The sequence below is a fragment of the Vicugna pacos genome, chromosome 5 (assembly GCF_048564905.1).
Source record: "Vicugna pacos chromosome 5, VicPac4, whole genome shotgun sequence".
Lineage (NCBI taxonomy): Eukaryota > Metazoa > Chordata > Mammalia > Artiodactyla > Camelidae > Vicugna > Vicugna pacos.
Genome location: NC_132991.1, coordinates 1 through 19,378, shown reverse-complemented (window position 1 = coordinate 19,378; position 19,378 = coordinate 1). Strand labels below are relative to the sequence as shown.

Below are 19,378 nucleotides of genomic sequence, written 5' to 3'. Positions count from 1 at the left end.
TGACCACACTTCTAGACGGCCCACTCTCCTCATTTTTCCTCCCATGTCCCAGGAGACCCCTGCAGACCCTGGCCACGGGCCTCAGCAGCCTGCTGGCCCATCAGAATCGTCCTACCTGCAAAAGAGGAGGGACTTTCCCCCAGCCAGAAGTGAGAAACTCCCTTATCCAGGGAGAAACCAGGCCCATCCTTCCCTCCCTCCTTCCTTCCTTCCTTCCCTTCTGCCTTCCCTGAACGGTCAGCAAGCACCTCCCAGTGTGCTGGCACCACGCCCGGCCCTGGGGGCCACAGGCAAGCACCCCAGGTCCCTATTCTCTCAGTGAGCCTGCAGAGAACTTTTCTTGGTGTAACTGGCTTCCTGAGGCAGCCCGCAGGGACAGGTGGCCAGGGCAGGCCTGAAGCAGAGACCCTCTCCCCCCTGACCTCAGCCCAGAGAGCTGCCCCCTGGGCCTCTCCCCGCCGGTCACTCACCTGGAGCGCATCCCGGCCCTGGTCCCGGGTCAGGCTGGTGAGGCAGCTCTCAGGGCCACCGGGCATGTCGCTGGGGTTGCAGTTGCCCATGACCAGGTGCTCCACGGAGAAGTAGTCGCTGGGGTGGGAGGGCCCCGCCCTGGGGCCCTGGGTCATCGTCCTGGGGCGGCTGCTGCCCCTCCATCTGCAGGAACTGCTTGCTGGCCTGCAGGAGGCCCAAGGGCCCCGAGGGGTCGCAGAGCCTCGGCACCTCGTCAAAGCTCTCCAGGCCCAGGGAGGTGCGTGCGGGTTACAGGAAGAAGTCCAGCTAGCAGATGCGGACGTGGGCCGGGCTGCTGCAGGCGGGGCTGCCTCTCCCACCTTCACATAGCGCGCGTGGTGGTGCGGGTCCAGGTTGCACAGGGTCCAGGAGCACCGCGAGGCACTGGTGGGGAACCCGGCAGCCGCCAAGAAGTACCTGAAGAACGTGCCCGGCACCAGCACGGGTCGCGGCCCGGCCCCGGGACCCACGTCCGCCCCCGAGGCCGCACTTGGCTGGCTCCCCAGCAGCAGCAGCAGACTGAGAATCCACAGGGCACCCGGGGCAGCGGCCTGGCGGCTCATCCTTGCTGGGCGGGGGGGGGCCCGCCGGGGTTCTGCAGGCTGGACAGGCAGGTGTGGGCCAGGTCGGAGGTCTCTGAGCGGAGGCAGGAGGAAGAGAGGGCTTCAGGCGACCAAGGGGGCAGCTGTGGCTCCTAACATCCGGGGCCCGGACGCCGGCCTGGGGCTGCCAGCAGCGGCTGGAAGAGCAAGCAGAAGAGAGGGCTGTCAGCCCCACGGGGAGGCTGGGACTCGAGCATGCTGGGGGCAGTGCCCACCCCGAGCTTGGGGCCTTGAAACAGGCCCTGGCTTTGCTCTCAAGCACCTGCTCTATGCACCTGTGTGTTCACCTGCAGGGGCAGGAGGGGCAGGAAGCCAGGGGCCCGGGCACCTCTCCCACCTAGGCCTGGGTGGGAGTAGTGGGCAGCCCCGGCCAGGGCCACAGGCCACATGGGCCTCGGCTGTGCCCATCTGGGGACACAAACTGGCACAGCCCCCCTGCTCTAGGCCTGACTGGAAGCCCTGTGGTGGCCGTGGGGGTCATTCCCATTCTGGGCCTCTGTGGCCTCTCTGACCTCACCCCTCCCCAACCCCATCTTTCAGGGAAGGATCTCCAAACCCAGTGACAGGGGGATGGAAGACAGGGGAGCAGAGAACAAAAAGTCATCCCACCCATCCCACAGCCTCCCTCCAGCCCCAGTCTCTGAACCTCAGCCCATGTGGGTGCAGAGACCCCTCCCATCTTGGCCTCCTCACATCAAGAATGACCTGTTCTTTGGGGGATGAGGGTGGAGACAGACCCCGGTCTCTGGCTGTGACTGACAGTCAACTGCGCCCTCGCAGCGCCCTCCCACCCTGCCCCCTGTCACAGGGCACCTCGGGTGCCCCCTTCAGCCTCCCACTTGCACTCCTGCCAGGAAGCTCCCTCCCTCCTTTACGCCCCACCCAGTCTCCTGGAGCCACTGGGTCCAGGCTTTTGCCTGGACTGACCCCTGCATCCTGCCTTGGCCTGGCCAGCACTGTTACCCTCCCCCCACTTCACGGTGAGGAAACCGAGGCTCAGATGAGCCCACGTTGAGGAGGCAGGAGTACTCACACGTCAACCCCCAAGACTGGCCCCAATCTCGTGACCCTGGGGTCTCCTGCCCTGCTCCAGGAGAGGGTGCTGGCTGTGTGCCGCCTGCTCACACCCATGGGAGGGGGGCAGCTCCTGGCCCAGGTGAGCGGGGATGCAGCAGAGCTCTCCTGGCCTCAAGAAGCCAGCACCGCCCATTCTGGACTTACCCCCGCGTGTATCCTGGGAAGTTCTGCCTGGGCCCAGCTGGCCAGCTGCACAAGGTCGGTCACTCCTCTGCCGTCCCCTCCTGGGGTCCTTCCTGACAGGCCTTGTTGGCAGAGTAAGAGCTGGGAGTGGGTGGCATCTGTGTTAAGGCACTCTGAACATCTTCTTTCTTTTGTAATTGTCAGGCAGTGACTTCATGTAGTTGATATTTCTGAGTAATGTATGAAAAAAGAAAAGATAAACCTTCACAAATCCTGTTCGTCGAGTCAGAGGTCCTATTAAGAATGAGAGAAAAAAAAAATCTTGAGAATAAAAATTGAATTCAAACCCCAGGAATATGCTACTTTATAGTATAATGTGCAAATATCTGACTTTCTAGTCTTGGAGTGGCCCATTTAGGACTCTAACTGAACCAGGGTCATTCATTTTTTTTTCACTTATTTATTTTAAAAGTTGTTATGCACCTGAATTAGGTGTATCCACTACACAAAAGATAACATAAACATATAAACAGTAATAATTTACACTAGAAATTGACAAGTGTAACTCTACACAAAATAATTAAAATGACGATGAAACCACTATACATTAACTCATGGGTCTCAATAAAAATTCATAAGCTAAGAGTATCTAGTGAGTAAAGAAGAAATGCCAATTAAGCTAAGATAAAACCAAGAATAGAAGTACAAAAAGGAATGTCATAGAAAGAAACAATAGAGGTTTAAGAAAAAACCCAATTAGTCTTTGGATAGACTAATAAAGTAGAATAATCCCTTCTTAATAAGAAAAAAGAGAAGCACAAATAACACATTAACAGGTTAACAGATCAAAGGAGGAAAATTATGTGATCATCTCAATACACAGAGAAAGAGAAAGTATTTGATAAAATAACAGAACCCGGTCTTTACAAAAGTAAAAACAATATAAAACACTCTAACTTAAACTGGCAATGGAACTTTGCAGTTTAATACAAAAATTATCTATCAAAATCCTTCAATAAAAACCATATTTCATATAAAATGTTAGACACATTCATTTTTTAATCAGGAACGAGAGTGCACACTGTCATTGCCTTTTTTCAATAAAACCCCAGAGCGCCTAGACCTCTAATAGAAGACTGAAAAAAGCATAAAGATTGGAAAGGAAACAAACTACCATGGCTCTAAGAAAATATTATGGTAATAAAAAAATCTAGACACTATTTGAATGAAAAAAGAATTCAGCCTGGTTGCTAGATCTAAAACAACATCCTACACTTAGTAACATGCACCGACAGTGATCAGTAAAACATGTCATCTAAAAAAATTTCCTTTCAGAATGTTAACAACAAGTGTAACTATCTGGGAACAAATTTAAGAAAATATGCAAGAGACAGGTAAAATACAAAGTTATAAAACCTCACCAAAGAGCACAGAAGGCATTTTTAAAAGGCAATCATGTTCCTGAATGTGAAAACAGTATCATAAAATGTCAACCCTCCTGGAATTCATCTATAAATTTAATCTATTTTTCATCAAAATCCCAGAAAATGAATTATTTTTAAAGACATGTGACAATGTGATTCCTAAATTGATATGAAATACTAAGAGGCCAACAACAGCCAAGGAGTTTTAAAGAAAAAGAATGATGAGGGAAGAATTTCTTTTCAACTAATAAATCTTCTTTTAAAGCTATATTCATTAAGATCTGTGGTATCAGTCTAAGGAAAAACAAATGACCAAAAGAACAGAGCAGAATCTACAGTAACATCCATGTATATTTGGGAGTTTGGTGTGTGGCATTAAAAATAAGTGAAGACAGGACAGTAAAATTATATATGGACCATCAGTCATCCACATGGAAAAATATATATAAATCCCTCTCTTGACCTGTTTACAAAAATAAATTCCAGATAGGTTAAAAGCCAAAATGTAAAAAGCTAAACTATAAAACTCATATAAGAGGATATCCTTTATGCAATTAAAGTAGGAATGGAAATAAAGTCACACACATAAAATTTAAACTTTAAACGAAAAGACTGATGAATTGAAACAGAAGTCACTAAAAACAAATTTAAAAAACATGCCATAACAGCCTGGAAGGACGCACCTCCAACATAAAAAGCACATAGCATTATAAATCCAGAAATGACCAAGAACTTCTAGAAATCAGTACAAAGGGCAAATCCTCAACAGGAAAATGGGCCAATGATATGAACAGATAGTTCAGGGAAAAGAAAATCCAAAGTGTCATTAAACACATGGAAAGAGATGCAGTGTCACAAGTCATCAATGAGAACCATCACATAGGCGGAAGTTAAGACGTCTAAAACAACAAGGGCTACATGTCATGCTCTATCAAATTAAAAAGAAGACTTAAGAAGTCTAAGTATTAGGAATCTGCAAGGATGTGGAAAAACAGCAAACTAAAAACACCGATGATGAGAATGGAAACAAATAAGAAATCAACTTGGCAAAAACCAGTGGAATTAAGCTACTGTATTGTCTGAAGAATTCCACTTCCAGGGATATTAAGGTATGTTGCTTAGAGAAACCTCCCATGAGTACACAGGACATATGCACAAAGCTGTCCCATGTAGCACAGTTTACGGTGGCAAAAGGCTGAAGACAACCTGAAGGTCTATGAGTCAGGAAATACATAAACAGAGGGCTCAATCAGTGGGCTACTTTTACTTACCTACTTATTTATTTACTTTCATAATTGAAGTACAGTCACTTTAAAACGTTGTGGTCAGTCAACAGACTATTCTGTATACAAAGTAATAGATAAAAATTAATAAAAAACAATTTGCATTTGGATATATATGGCATAATACCATTAATGCAAATTTTAAAAATATATAAAACTGTATCTTTGTGTTCTATAGGTAAATACACACATAGGAAAAATAAAAAACATGGATAGGAAGGAGAAACTGCCCACCTTCAGGTTGGCGGTAAGCTCAGGGGGACACGACAGGTAACGGGTGCTTTATTTCTAAAACAAACAATGGAACAACAAAGATAGAAGCCAGTACAGCAGAGTGTTCACATCTATAAAATTGGGTTGGGGGGTATACATGTATCTGATGCTCTGCACACTTCTATACATTTGAAATATTTCATAATTAAAGTTTTGTTAGCATGTGGGCAGTTCAGGAGGTGGATGTGGAAAATGCAGGTTACCGCTTCAGGAGTATGGACAGCAAAGGAAAGGAGGCTTGATGGAGGCTTAAAAACAAATTTTAAACAGGGAATGTGCTGCCTCTTCTTGTAGACTAGAGTTCACGTGTATATGCGTATATATGTAGGTATGTGCGCGCGCATGTGTGTGTGTGAGCACAATCATTTTCATTTGGAAATAGGAGAAAACAAGGAAAAGAGGACCCAGACAACGCCTGTGCTCAGGCTCCTAGGCCGCCATTAAGCCTGCAGGTGCCGGCACAGCAGGACTCTCTTAACGTCAGTGCCTGCAAGTAAGAGCGTGATTTTTTTCCTTTTTGTATTTTCACGGTATTCCTTTTTCTATATTTATCATGTTGGCTAGAATGTCTGTGAACCTTGATTAATAACAATGATGGACATATGCTGTTTCTGATTTTACTGGAAAAAATGGAGATGAAATTTATCACAGCAATGGAGACCGTGCACCATGGAGTCAGAGTAGCTGAGTTTGATCTCAGGCGCTAGCACTTACCAGGTACAAACTTAGGCAGGTACTTTAAAGTATGAGTCTCCCTTTGCACATTTATACAATGGTGAATGATTAAGGAAACCTGACTCTTGCCTCCTCTACATCATTGGTCTTACCTGAATGGTTTCTTCCAGGCCTGGCAGCATCTCTATAACCTGGTTGGGGCTGAATGGACACAACAGCTCAGTGAACAGCTCTGCGACACACGGAGACATTTGCAGCAATTCTTGATTTACATGGAGATCTTCTCTGAAAACAAAAAAGGCAAGAGAGCAGCATTATGTAATCACATCTATAATTAAGGCTACAGGTAAAAAATATGTTACCTTAAAACTAAGACCACAGTTTGGCCAGGTGAAATTGCAAATTACATCAGAGACCCTCTAAATAACATTATTTCTCACTTTAATGGTTGTCAAAATTATGTATTTTAGACCTAAACTTTATCTACTTTTGGGAATTTCTATTTTAATAATAGTATTGACTTACAAAATATCACACTTACACATGGATAAAGGGAGAATTCTGTAAGACACACAAGGCTTTCTTTTGTCAGCTTTAAAATAAAATATACGTATGCCTTTGACCCACATACCCACACCTCAACCGCACCCCAAAACTCAGGATGGAGAAAATATTCACTCTTACTCCATGAAAGTCATTCTGAATTATAATCTTGTGTAGTAGGCTATTTCTCGGGGAGAATAAACTGTTTTGAAAAGCCTACATTAAAATGATTCCAAAATTTAAACTCTGATTTTAAAATATTTGACAAAGAAAATGAATACTGTGCAGGAATGAAAACATCTGGTCTAGTCCTTCCCCAAACTCCAAAAACTGCACAAAAACAGGCCGGTCTGGACTGCGCTTCTAGACCTCTGGACTTCACAGCCTCCCTCAGTGTCTTGTTCTGACAACTTAAGGCCACCTCAACTTGGCCTACATCCTGACTGTGTCAACTCTCTGCTCATTCCCACGTGTCCAGTCCTTGGGGTGGGGGGTGGCATATAATGACTACTTGGGACCTTTTAGACTGAGAATTCAAATAATCACTCACAACCCGTAAGAGTAAAGAAAATTATTTTCCACATATCTTTTATTCAAATCAAGTTGTTTCACAAGACCACAAAGCTAAAGTTTCAGCTTTCCATATACATCCAGGTTAAAAAAGCCACAACACACTCCTGTGCCAACTAAATACAAAACCCTAAGTGAGTACGTCGGTCTGCCTACAAAACACTTTAAATGTCTTAACTACAGGTAACTTTAAATGTCTTAACTAGAGGTAGCAAAGCCACGCCTACAGCCTGTAGGAATTTATAACATAATAAACAACAATGTTCCACAAACTGGACAGGCAACTGACTGGCTCAGACAGAAGGCTGTCCTCAGGCAAGAAGGAACCCAGCAGCTTCGGTCCCTTCAGTCTCCATGCTGACCCTGTATGCTGCACAGAGCAGCCAGGATTGCTCATTGAGAGCAGCCACAATACCAAACGCGCATTCATGAGACACACCCCAAAGCAGATGAGTGCACCATCCTAACAGCAAAGATCCTGACCTGTGAAACCAATGCAACAGCAGAGAGAAGGCAGATTTTTTCAGGGGGTTTGGTCAATTTCCACTTCCCTACTTACACACGTCTCCATTCTTTAGAACATGACTCGAAGAAAGCATCACCATGTGCCCAGACTTGCAGATCCCTCACACCACTGACCAAGCAAAGCACACACTGTGAAGTCAGCCACTTGAACTGGGCCCAGTGCGGTCAGGGAGCGGTGGCCACGGAGGCAGGGGCAGAGGGGTGCCCTGAGGGAGCCAGTGGATTTGCTTCAGGCTCCTGTCTCCCCTACACCTGGCTTGCCGGCAGCCTTTGCTGTCCCAGATGGCAGGACACACATTTCCCAGTTTGCTTACCAGAGGCTGGGGAGATGGGGTCAGCCGTTAGCGGTCCGGTGGTCCCTGCCCCCCACCTCTACCATGACACGGCCGCTTCCCAGGAGCAAGCGGACTGGGACACATATGTCCCATGACCTGGGGTGGCAGAGGCCATCCCCAAGGCAGGCCGGCTGCAAGGAAAACTGGAGCAAAGAGGCCAGCTCCTCCAAGGCAGGCCCCCTCCCCCAGCTGCCCCCTGCTCCCTGACTGCACCAGGCCCACCTCCTGGGAGCTGGCTGACTTGGGGACATGCCTACAGCGAACCTGGGGCAGCAGAGGCCACTCCCAGGCCAGGCCACAGGGAAGATGGGAGCAAATGACTGGCTCACAAGGGGCAGCCGCCCTCCTCCCACCACCGCAGCCACTGCTGCTACTGTCTACCCAGCCTCCTTGACTGCACTGAGCCCATGGTCTTACCAAAATGGATACAGAGGGAACATACATCAATATAATAAAAGCTATTTGTAACAAACCTACAGCCAACATAATACTCTACGGTGAAAAGCTGAAAGCCTTTCCACTAAAATCTGGAACAAGACAGGGATGCCCACTCTCACTACCTCTATTCAATACAGTATTGAAGTTCCCAGCCATAACAGTTGGACAACAAAAAGAGAAAAAAGGGATCCAATTTGGAAGAGAAGAGGTAAAACTGTCATTATATACCATTACGTGACATGATACTATATATAGAAAACCCTAAAGGCTCCACACAAAAACTACTAGAACTAATAAAAGAATTCAGCCAGGTAGCAGGACACAGCATCCACATACAGACATCAGCAGCATTTCTTTACATGAAATTAATAATCCCTTTTAAAACTGCACCCCAAAAAATAAAATACTGAGGAATGAATCTGATCAAGGAAGTGAAAGACATATGTGGAGACTTACAAAACACTGACTAAGGAAATTAAAGAGCACTTAAAGCAATGGAAAGATACCCCATGTTCTTGTATTGGAAGAATTAGTATTGTTAAAATGGCCATACTACGCAAAGCAATCTACAGATTTAATGCGATCCCTATCAAATTACCCAGGACATTTGTCACAGAATTACAACAAATTATCCTCAAATTTATATGGAATCACAAAAGACCAGAATTACCAAAGCATTACTGAAGAAAACAATGGAGCTGGAGGAATAACCCTCCCAGACTGCAGACAATACTACAGAGCTACAATCAAAACATCATGGTATTAAAACAAAAACAGACATATGGATCAATGGAACAGAATAGAGAGCCCAGAAATAAACACACAAACTTGGTCAATTAATCTTTGACAAACGAGGCCAGAACATACAATGGAGTAGAGACAGTCTCTTCAGCAAATGGTGTAGTTGGAAAACTGGACAGCTGCGTGTAAATCAATGACATTAGACTACTCCCTCCCACCATACACAAAAGTAAATTCAAAATGGCTTAAAGACGTAAACATAAGACAAGACACTATACACCTCTTAGAAGAAAACTTAGGCAAAACATTACCTGACATACATCTCAGAAATGTGTTCCTAGGGCAGTCTACCCAAGTAACAGAAATAAAAGCAAAAATAAACACACAAATGGGACCAAACTGAATTTATCAGCTTTTGCACAGCAAAGAAAACCATAAGCAAAACACAATGACAACCTACGGAATGGCAGAAAATATTTGTAAATGATTCAACTGACTAAGACTTAACTTCCAGAATATATAAACAGCTCGTAAAACGTAGTAACAAAGACAGACAACCCAATCCAAAAATGGGCAGAAGACCTAAACAAGCATTTCTCCAATGAAGACTACAAATGGCCAATAGGCACATGAAAAAATGCTCAATAGCACTAATTATCAGAGAAATGCAAATCAAAACTACAATGAGGTATCAGCTCAAACCAATCAGAATGGCCATCACTCCAAAGTTCATAAAGATAAACGCTGGAGAAAAGGGAACCCTCTTACACTGCTGGTGGGAATGTAGTTTGGTGTAGCCATTAGGGAAAACAGTTTGGAAATTCCCCATAAACCTAAAAATACGCTTACCCTAGGATCCAGCAATCCCACTTCTGGGTATATATCCAGAGGGAACTCCAATCTGAAAAGATACCTGCACCCCAGTATTCATAACACCACTATATACAATAGCCAAGACATTGTAAAGCAACCTAAATGAAGCAGCAGATGACTGGATAAAGAAGTTGCAGTATATTTATACAATGGAGTACTACTCTGCCATTAAAAAGGGTAAAATAATGACATTTGCAGCACCATGAATGGACCTAGAGACCATCATTCCAAGTGAAATGAGCCAGAAAGAGAAAGAAAAATACCATATCACTCATACGCGCAATCTAAAAAAAACACACTAGGAAATCATCTGCAGACTTAGTGAAGAATCTTATGATTACCAGGGAAAGGGGGTGGGGAAGAGAGAAATTTGGGAGTTTGAGATTTACAAACGTTAGCCACTATACATAAAAATAGGTTTAAAACAAGTTTATTCTGTATAGCACAGAAACCTCTATTCAATATCTGGAAATAACCTATAATGGAAAAGCCGCTACACCTACCAACTGAGGAAGCAAGAGAAGAGTTAATTATCCTGGGCTAGAGCCTGGTCCTCGGAAAGTCTTTGCCCACCGCTGACACTGCCCCCTGACCTCACTGCACTCTCCTCCCAGGAGCAGGCTGACATGAAGACATGCCTCCCGTGAAGCTGTGGTAGCAGAGGCCGCCCCCAGGACAGGGCCCAGGGGAGATGAGAGCAAGTCCACCTGCTGGGGGTGGGGGGTGGGGAGCAGCACACCTCCACGTCGCCGCCCTCTAACTGCAGCCCACTGACCTGGAAACAAGTGTCCTGCGAACCTGGGGCAGTGGCAGGGAGAAGGGCGTTGCCCCTGGCTAACTGGTATGTGCCCCCACATCCACCGCGGCATGGCCTGGGGGCGGCCTCTGCCGCTCCAGGCACGTACCCAGGTCAGCCAGCTCCCGGGAGGCGGGCGCGGTGTGGTCGGAGGCAGGGGCGGCTGTGGCGGGTTTAAGGGTCTGCCTATGAGAGCCTGTGGATTTGCTTCAAACTCCCCCGCAGCCTGTCCTGGCCTCTGCCTCTAACACCCCAAGTTCTCAGGACTCAAGCAACAGGTCAATCAGCTTCTGGAAAGGGGGCGCTGTGCTGTCAGCGGGCAGCGGCGGCGGGACTGGGGCTGCCCTGTGCAAGCGCGGGGATTTGCTCCCGTTACCCACTGACGCTGCCGCCGCCCAGGCACACTGACCGCACCGCGCCCGCCTCCCAGGAGCAGGTTAACCTGTAACCTGCGTTCTGCGAACCTGGGGCAGCAGAGGCCGCCCCCAGGACAGCATGCGGGGTAGATGGGAGCAAGTCCACTGGCTCCCAGGAGCACACCCCTCTCGCCGCCGCCGCCGCCGCCGCCTCCGCCGCCGACCTCGCACCCTGACAGCACCGCGTCGCCTCCCAGGAGCAGGCTGACCGCCAGACACGCACCCCGCGAAGGGGAAGCAGACACTGCTCCAGGCCCCGGGGAAAAGGGCAAGAAATCCAGGAACTTGCACGGCGAAGCCCGCATCCAACTGCGGCCCCCGCCGGGACCCCGCGACCGCACCGCGCCCGCCTCCCAGGACGGCATGCGGGGCAGATAGGAGCAAGCCCACTGGCTCCCAGGAGCACACCCCTCCCGCCGCCGCCGCCGCCGCCGCCGCCGCCTCCCAGGACGGCATGCGGGGCAGATGGGAGCAAGCCCACTGGCTCCCAGGAGCACACCCCTCCCGCCGCCGCCGCCGCCGCCGCCGCCGCCGCCGCCTCCCAGGACGGCATGCGGGGCAGATGGGAGCAAGCCCACTGGCTCCCAGGAGCACAACCCTCCCGCCGCCGCCGCCGCCGCCGCCGCCGCCGCCGCCGCCGCCGCCGCCGCCTCCCAGGACGGCATGCGGGGCAGATGGGAGCAAGCCCACTGGCTCCCAGGAGCACACCCCTCCCGCCGCCGCCGCCGCCGCCGCCGCCGCCTCCCAGGACGGCATGCGGGGCAGATGGGAGCAAGCCCACTGGCTCCCAGGAGCACACCCCTCCCGCCGCCGCCGCCGCCGCCGCCGCCGCCGCCGCCTCCCAGGACGGCATGCGGGGCAGATGGGAGCAAGCCCACTGGCTCCCAGGAGCACACCCCTCCCGCCGCCGCCGCCGCCGCCGCCGCCGCCGCCGCCTCCCAGGACGGCATGCGGGGCAGATGGGAGCAAGCCCACTGGCTCCCAGGAGCACACCCCTCCCGCCGCCGCCGCCGCCGCCGCCGCCGCCTCCCAGGACGGCATGCGGGGCAGATGGGAGCAAGCCCACTGGCTCCCAGGAGCACACCCCTCCCGCCGCCGCCGCCGCCGCCGCCGCCGCCGCCGCCGCCGCCGCCGCCGCCGCCGCCGCCGCCTCCCAGGACGGCATGCGGGGCAGATGGGAGCAAGCCCACTGGCTCCCAGGAGCACACCCCAGGAGCACACCCCTCCCGCCGCCGCCGCCGCCGCCGCCGCCGCCGCCTCCCAGGACGGCATGCGGGGCAGATGGGAGCAAGCCCACTGGCTCCCAGGAGCACACCCCTCCCGCCGCCGCCGCCGCCGCCGCCGCCGGCGCCGCCGCCGCCTCCCAGGACGGCATGCGGGGCAGATGGGAGCAAGCCCACTGGCTCCCAGGAGCACACCCCTCCCGCCGCCGCCGCCGCCGCCGCCGCCGCCGCCGCCGCCGCCGCCGCCTCCCAGGACGGCATGCGGGGCAGATGGGAGCAAGCCCACTGGCTCCCAGGAGCACACCCCTCCCGCCGCCGCCGCCGCCGCCGCCGCCGCCGCCGCCGCCGCCTCCCAGGACGGCATGCGGGGCAGATGGGAGCAAGCCCACTGGCTCCCAGGAGCACACCCCTCCCGCCGCCGCCGCCGCCGCCGCCGCCGCCGCCGCCGCCTCCCAGGACGGCATGCGGGGCAGATGGGAGCAAGCCCACTGGCTCCCAGGAGCACACCCCTCCCGCCGCCGCCGCCGCCGCCGCCGCCGCCGCCGCCGCCGCCTCCCAGGACGGCATGCGGGGCAGATGGGAGCAAGCCCACTGGCTCCCAGGAGCACACCCCTCCCGCCGCCGCCGCCGCCGCCGCCGCCGCCTCCCAGGACGGCATGCGGGGCAGATGGGAGCAAGCCCACTGGCTCCCAGGAGCACACCCCTCCCGCCGCCGCCGCCGCCGCCGCCGCCGCCGCCGCCGCCGCCGCCGCCTCCCAGGACGGCATGCGGGGCAGATGGGAGCAAGCCCACTGGCTCCCAGGAGCACACCCCTCCCGCCGCCGCCGCCGCCGCCGCCGCCGCCTCCCAGGACGGCATGCGGGGCAGATGGGAGCAAGCCCACTGGCTCCCAGGAGCACACCCCTCCCGCCGCCGCCGCCGCCGCCGCCGCCGCCGCCGCCGCCGCCGCCTCCCAGGACGGCATGCGGGGCAGATGGGAGCAAGCCCACTGGCTCCCAGGAGCACACCCCTCCCGCCGCCGCCGCCGCCGCCGCCGCCGCCGCCGCCGCCGCCGCCGCCTCCCAGGACGGCATGCGGGGCAGATGGGAGCAAGCCCACTGGCTCCCAGGAGCACACCCCTCCCGCCGCCGCCGCCGCCGCCGCCTCCCAGGACGGCATGCGGGGCAGATGGGAGCAAGCCCACTGGCTCCCAGGAGCACACCCCTCCCGCCGCCGCCGCCGCCGCCGCCGCCGCCGCCGCCGCCGCCGCCTCCCAGGACGGCATGCGGGGCAGATGGGAGCAAGCCCACTGGCTCCCAGGAGCACACCCCTCCCGCCGCCGCCGCCGCCGCCGCCGCCGCCGCCGCCGCCGCCGCCGCCGCCGCCGCCTCCCAGGACGGCATGCGGGGCAGATGGGAGCAAGCCCACTGGCTCCCAGGAGCACACCCCTCCCGCCGCCGCCGCCGCCGCCGCCGCCGCCGCCTCCCAGGACGGCATGCGGGGCAGATGGGAGCAAGCCCACTGGCTCCCAGGAGCACACCCCTCCCGCCGCCGCCGCCGCCGCCGCCGCCGGCGCCGCCGCCGCCTCCCAGGACGGCATGCGGGGCAGATGGGAGCAAGCCCACTGGCTCCCAGGAGCACACCCCTCCCGCCGCCGCCGCCGCCGCCGCCGCCGCCGCCGCCGCCGCCGCCGCCGCCGCCTCCCAGGACGGCATGCGGGGCAGATGGGAGCAAGCCCACTGGCTCCCAGGAGCACACCCCTCCCGCCGCCGCCGCCGCCGCCGCCGCCGCCGCCGCCGCCGCCTCCCAGGACGGCATGCGGGGCAGATGGGAGCAAGCCCACTGGCTCCCAGGAGCACACCCCTCCCGCCGCCGCCGCCGCCGCCGCCGCCGCCGCCGCCGCCTCCCAGGACGGCATGCGGGGCAGATGGGAGCAAGCCCACTGGCTCCCAGGAGCACACCCCTCCCGCCGCCGCCGCCGCCGCCGCCGCCGCCGCCGCCGCCGCCTCCCAGGACGGCATGCGGGGCAGATGGGAGCAAGCCCACTGGCTCCCAGGAGCACACCCCTCCCGCCGCCGCCGCCGCCGCCGCCGCCGCCGCCTCCCAGGACGGCATGCGGGGCAGATGGGAGCAAGCCCACTGGCTCCCAGGAGCACACCCCTCCCGCCGCCGCCGCCGCCGCCGCCGCCGCCGCCGCCGCCTCCCAGGACGGCATGCGGGGCAGATGGGAGCAAGCCCACTGGCTCCCAGGAGCACACCCCTCCCGCCGCCGCCGCCGCCGCCGCCGCCGCCGCCGCCTCCCAGGACGGCATGCGGGGCAGATGGGAGCAAGCCCACTGGCTCCCAGGAGCACACCCCTGCCGCCGCCGCCGCCGCCGCCGCCGCCTCCCAGGACGGCATGCGGGGCAGATGGGAGCAAGCCCACTGGCTCCCAGGAGCACACCCCTCCCGCCGCCGCCGCCGCCGCCGCCGCCGCCGCCGCCGCCGCCGCCGCCGCCTCCCAGGACGGCATGCGGGGCAGATGGGAGCAAGCCCACTGGCTCCCAGGAGCACACCCCTCCCGCCGCCGCCGCCGCCGCCGCCGCCGCCGCCTCCCAAGACGGCATGCGGGGCAGATGGGAGCAAGCCCACTGGCTCCCAGGAGCACACCCCTCCCGCCGCCGCCGCCGCCGCCGCCGCCGCCGCCGCCGCCTCCCAGGACGGCATGCGGGGCAGATGGGAGCAAGCCCACTGGCTCCCAGGAGCACACCCCTCCCGCCGCCGCCGCCGCCGCCGCCGCCGCCGCCGCCGCCTCCCAGGACGGCATGCGGGGCAGATGGGAGCAAGCCCACTGGCTCCCAGGAGCACACCCCTCCCGCCGCCGCCGCCGCCGCCGCCGCCTCCCAGGACGGCATGCGGGGCAGATGGGAGCAAGCCCACTGGCTCCCAGGAGCACACCCCTCCCGCCGCCGCCGCCGCCGCCGCCGCCGCCGCCGCCTCCCAGGACGGCATGCGGGGCAGATGGGAGCAAGCCCACTGGCTCCCAGGAGCACACCCCTCCCGCCGCCGCCGCCGCCGCCGCCGCCCTCGCACCCAGACAGCACCGCGTCGCCTCCCAGGAGCAGGCTGACCGCCAGACACGCACCCCGCGAACATGGGGAAGCAGACACTGCTCCAGGCCCCAGGGAAAAGGGCAAGAAATCCAGGAACTTGCACGGCGAAGCCCGCATCCAACTGCGGCCCCCGCCGGGACCCCGCGACCGCACCGCGCCCGCCTCCCAGGACGGCATGCGGGGCAGATGGGAGCAAGCCCACTGGCTCCCAGGAGCACACCCCTCCCGCCGCCGCCGCCGCCGCCGCCGCCGCCGCCGCCGCCGCCGCCTCCCAGGACGGCATGCGGGGCAGATGGGAGCAAGCCCACTGGCTCCCAGGAGCACACCCCTCCCGCCGCCGCCGCCGCCGCCGCCGCCGCCGCCGCCGCCTCCCAGGACGGCATGCGGGGCAGATGGGAGCAAGCCCACTGGCTCCCAGGAGCACACCCCTCCCGCCGCCGCCGCCGCCGCCGCCGCCGCCGCCGCCTCCCAGGACGGCATGCGGGGCAGATGGGAGCAAGCCCACTGGCTCCCAGGAGCACACCCCTCCCGCCGCCGCCGCCGCCGCCTCCCAGGACGGCATGCGGGGCAGATGGGAGCAAGCCCACTGGCTCCCAGGAGCACACCCCTCCCGCCGCCGCCGCCGCCGCCGCCGCCGCCTCCCAGGACGGCATGCGGGGCAGATGGGAGCAAGCCCACTGGCTCCCAGGAGCACACCCCTCCCGCCGCCGCCGCCGCCCTCGCACCCAGACAGCACCGCGTCGCCTCCCAGGAGCAGGCTGACCGCCAGACACGCACCCCGCGAACATGGGGAAGCAGACACTGCTCCAGGCCCCGGGGAAAAGGGCAAGAAATCCAGGAACTTGCACGGCGAAGCCCGCATCCAACTGCGGCCCCCGCCGGGACCCCGCGACCGCACCGCGCCCGCCTCCCAGGACGGCATGCGGGGCAGATGGGAGCAAGCCCACTGGCTCCCAGGAGCACACCCCTCCCGCCGCCGCCGCCGCCGCCACCGCCGACCTTGCACCCTGACAGCACCGCGTCGCCTCCCAGGAGCAGGCTGACCGCCAGACACTCACCCCGCGAACATGGGGAAGCAGACACTGCTCCAGGCCCCGGGGAAATGCGCAACAAGTCCAGGAGCTTGCACGGTCAAGCCCGCATCCCACTGCGGCCGCCGCCGCGGCCCCGCGACCGCACCCGCCTCCCGGGAGCAGGCCATGACCTGAGGCCGGTCCGAAGTGCTCCCGGGCCCGTCGGCGCCCTCCCACCTCCCGGGGCTTCATCCGCTTCCCCAAACCCGGGTACAAGCAGCAGCTAAGAAATGGGATTCAGGGACTCCTAACGGGGGGGAGGGGGGCACCACGACCCACAGCGGCGGCCCGCACCGCCTCAAGGCCCTAACGTGTCGAGCGGCCCAGGCCTCCCACGCACCCCCAACCCGTGAGCCTCCCCAGCTGCGCAGCCCAGGCCTCTCCCGCCGGCTCCCCGATCTGCGCGCCCCCACCAGCACCCCCTTACCTGCCCGGCGACGGCAGCAGAGGCGACAGCAAGCGGCAGCCCAGTCCCCACACCGCCTTCTTCCTCGGAAGCTGCTCAGGAGCGCCCGACTTTCGCCCGGCTCCCAAACGCTCTGGGCGGTTCCGGCGTCCGCGTCCCTGCTCCTTCCGCCGGAAGCGCCCACCCTCAGGCTGGGGCTCCACCCCTACGGGCTGCGGCGAGCGGTTAGTTTGAAAATCTTTTTGCATAGTTTGATTGATTGAAGTTTCTGTTGCTTTTATCTTCTTTCCCTTCCTTCTCTGGTTAATGACAAAATTCCTAAAGTTGCCTGTAGAAAAAGAAAACAGGCATGAGAGTAATTAGGCAATAAATATTTAAATGTAAAATGCAAGAGGCTTAGAGAACCCAGATTTTGAAAAATTAACTCTCTCTCTCATTTCTAGGAAAGAGGTTCATAGGAGTATATTTAGTTTTTCAGTGCTCATGAACGTTTATGCGAGAATCCCCCACTGGTTCTCATTTTGTGCCCTGAATTCGGAGCTCAGTCTACCACGGTATTCACAGATCAGATGAGTCAGAATAGAGTAATTTACAAGAAGCATAGCCTACTTAGCAATAGTGGAAAATTAGTTCAGGCGATTCTTTAAATAGCATTTAAGTTTTAACTGGGTAAACTCCTGCTTAGTTAGTTGCTATGTACACTACAGTGAGCAGTCGTCAATTTGGCCTTAAGTTGATTCTTATTATGTGTGGTCTCTAAATTCTATCTTAAACTTTTAGATTATTTGTCTATTGATTCCTTAGCTCGTGTTATAGAATATTAGAATAGTAACCAAAATCTGATTAAATACTTGATCTTTAAAATGTAATAGATTTTAAAACAAGACATTGATTGGTTTTATCAAAGAAGATCAAATGCAAGAAGTGAATTGCTTTCTTCCAAGTCTTGCCTATGTGTGATCTTCATTCTTAGTTCTCCTTCTGTCTTGTAAGTAAGAAATTGCCCCAAACTTTTTGAACTAACATAATATGACTTTAAAGTGTTTATTCTATGTCAGGCCTGAGGATTCATTCACTGCATGTCAGGGTTATAGCATTTCAGGAGCATTTTATGAGCAGCATTTGTTTTTTTGGTTTTTTGTTTTTTGGATTAAGTAAAGTTTTAAAGAAAGCTGTATAAGGCCTTCACAGCCTGGTTCTGTGCATTTGTTCAATCACTTTCCAGTGTGACTATGTAGGACTTCTCTGTTAAAGTCCAAGATCCACCCAGAATTGCCATTACAACATTGAAGGAGAACAAAATTAGAAAACTGGCAATATGTGACTTCAGAATACAGAGCCCAGACACAGACTCATACAAATACGGTTAAGTGATCTTGACAAAGGAGCAAAGGCAATTCAATGGAGCAAGGGATAGTCATTTAAACAAATGATGCTGGAACATTGGATATCCACATTGGGGGGTGGTTAGAAATCTAGACATAGATTTTATACCTTTCAGAAAAATTAACTCAAAAAGGATCATTAACCTAAATGTAAAATGCAAAACTATAAAATTCCTAGAAGATGACACAGGATAAAATCTTTGTGACCTTGGGTTTGTTGATAACATTTAATTAATTTATTTTTTATGCCTCTTTATTTTTCTATTGTATATATATATATTTTTTTTTATTGAAGCATAGTCAGTTAACAATGTTGTGCCAACTTCTAGTGTACAGCACAATGCTTCAGTCATACATGAACATACACATATTCATTTTCAGATTCTTTTTCACCATGAGTTACTATGAGACATTGAATACAGTTCCCTGTGCTACACAGTATGAACTTGTTTGTCTATTTTATATATATTAGTTAGTATCTGCACATCTTGATCTCCCAATTTATTTCTTCCTAACCCTTTCCCCACTAGTAACGTAATTTCGTTTTCTATGTCTGTGAGTATGTTTCTATTTTGTAAATAAGTTAGTCTTTTTTATAAATTCCACATATAAATGATATCACATGGTCATCTTCTTTCTGTTTCTGGCTTACTTCACTTAGAATGACCATCTCCAGGTCCATCCATGTTGCTGCAAATGGCATGATTTTATTCTTTTACATGGGTGAATAGTATTCCATTGTATAAATATAATATGACTTCTTTATTTAGTCATCTGTTGATGGACATTTAGGTTGTCTTCATGTCTTGGCTATTATAAATAGTGCTGCTGTGAACATTGGGGTGCATGTGTCTTTTGGATATATGCCCAGGAGTGGGATTGCTGGATCATATAGTAAGTCTATTCCTAGTTTTCTGAGGAATTTCCATACTGTTTTCCATAATGGCTGCACCAAACTACATTCCCACCAACAGTGTAGGAGGCTTACCTTTTCTGCACACCCTCTCCAGCATTTA

At 55.0% G+C, this 19,378-nt stretch overlaps 1 protein-coding gene across 1 annotated transcript in view; it reads right to left on the bottom strand.

The window, feature by feature from the left end:
- Positions 1 to 17,132, bottom strand: part of LOC107035261 (uncharacterized) — a gene marked incomplete at its 3' end in the record, with an annotated part of 48,137 nt that extends 31,005 nt beyond the window's left edge. Inside the window, exons 1-5 of the mRNA XM_072962061.1 lie at positions 16,999 to 17,132; positions 6,120 to 6,252; positions 5,008 to 5,078; positions 2,334 to 2,542; positions 471 to 1,249 (exon numbers count right to left, since the gene is read on the bottom strand). The remainder of the gene's footprint in view (positions 1 to 470; positions 1,250 to 2,333; positions 2,543 to 5,007; positions 5,079 to 6,119; positions 6,253 to 16,998) is intronic.
- Between the last annotated feature and the right edge of the window lie 2,246 nt (positions 17,133 to 19,378).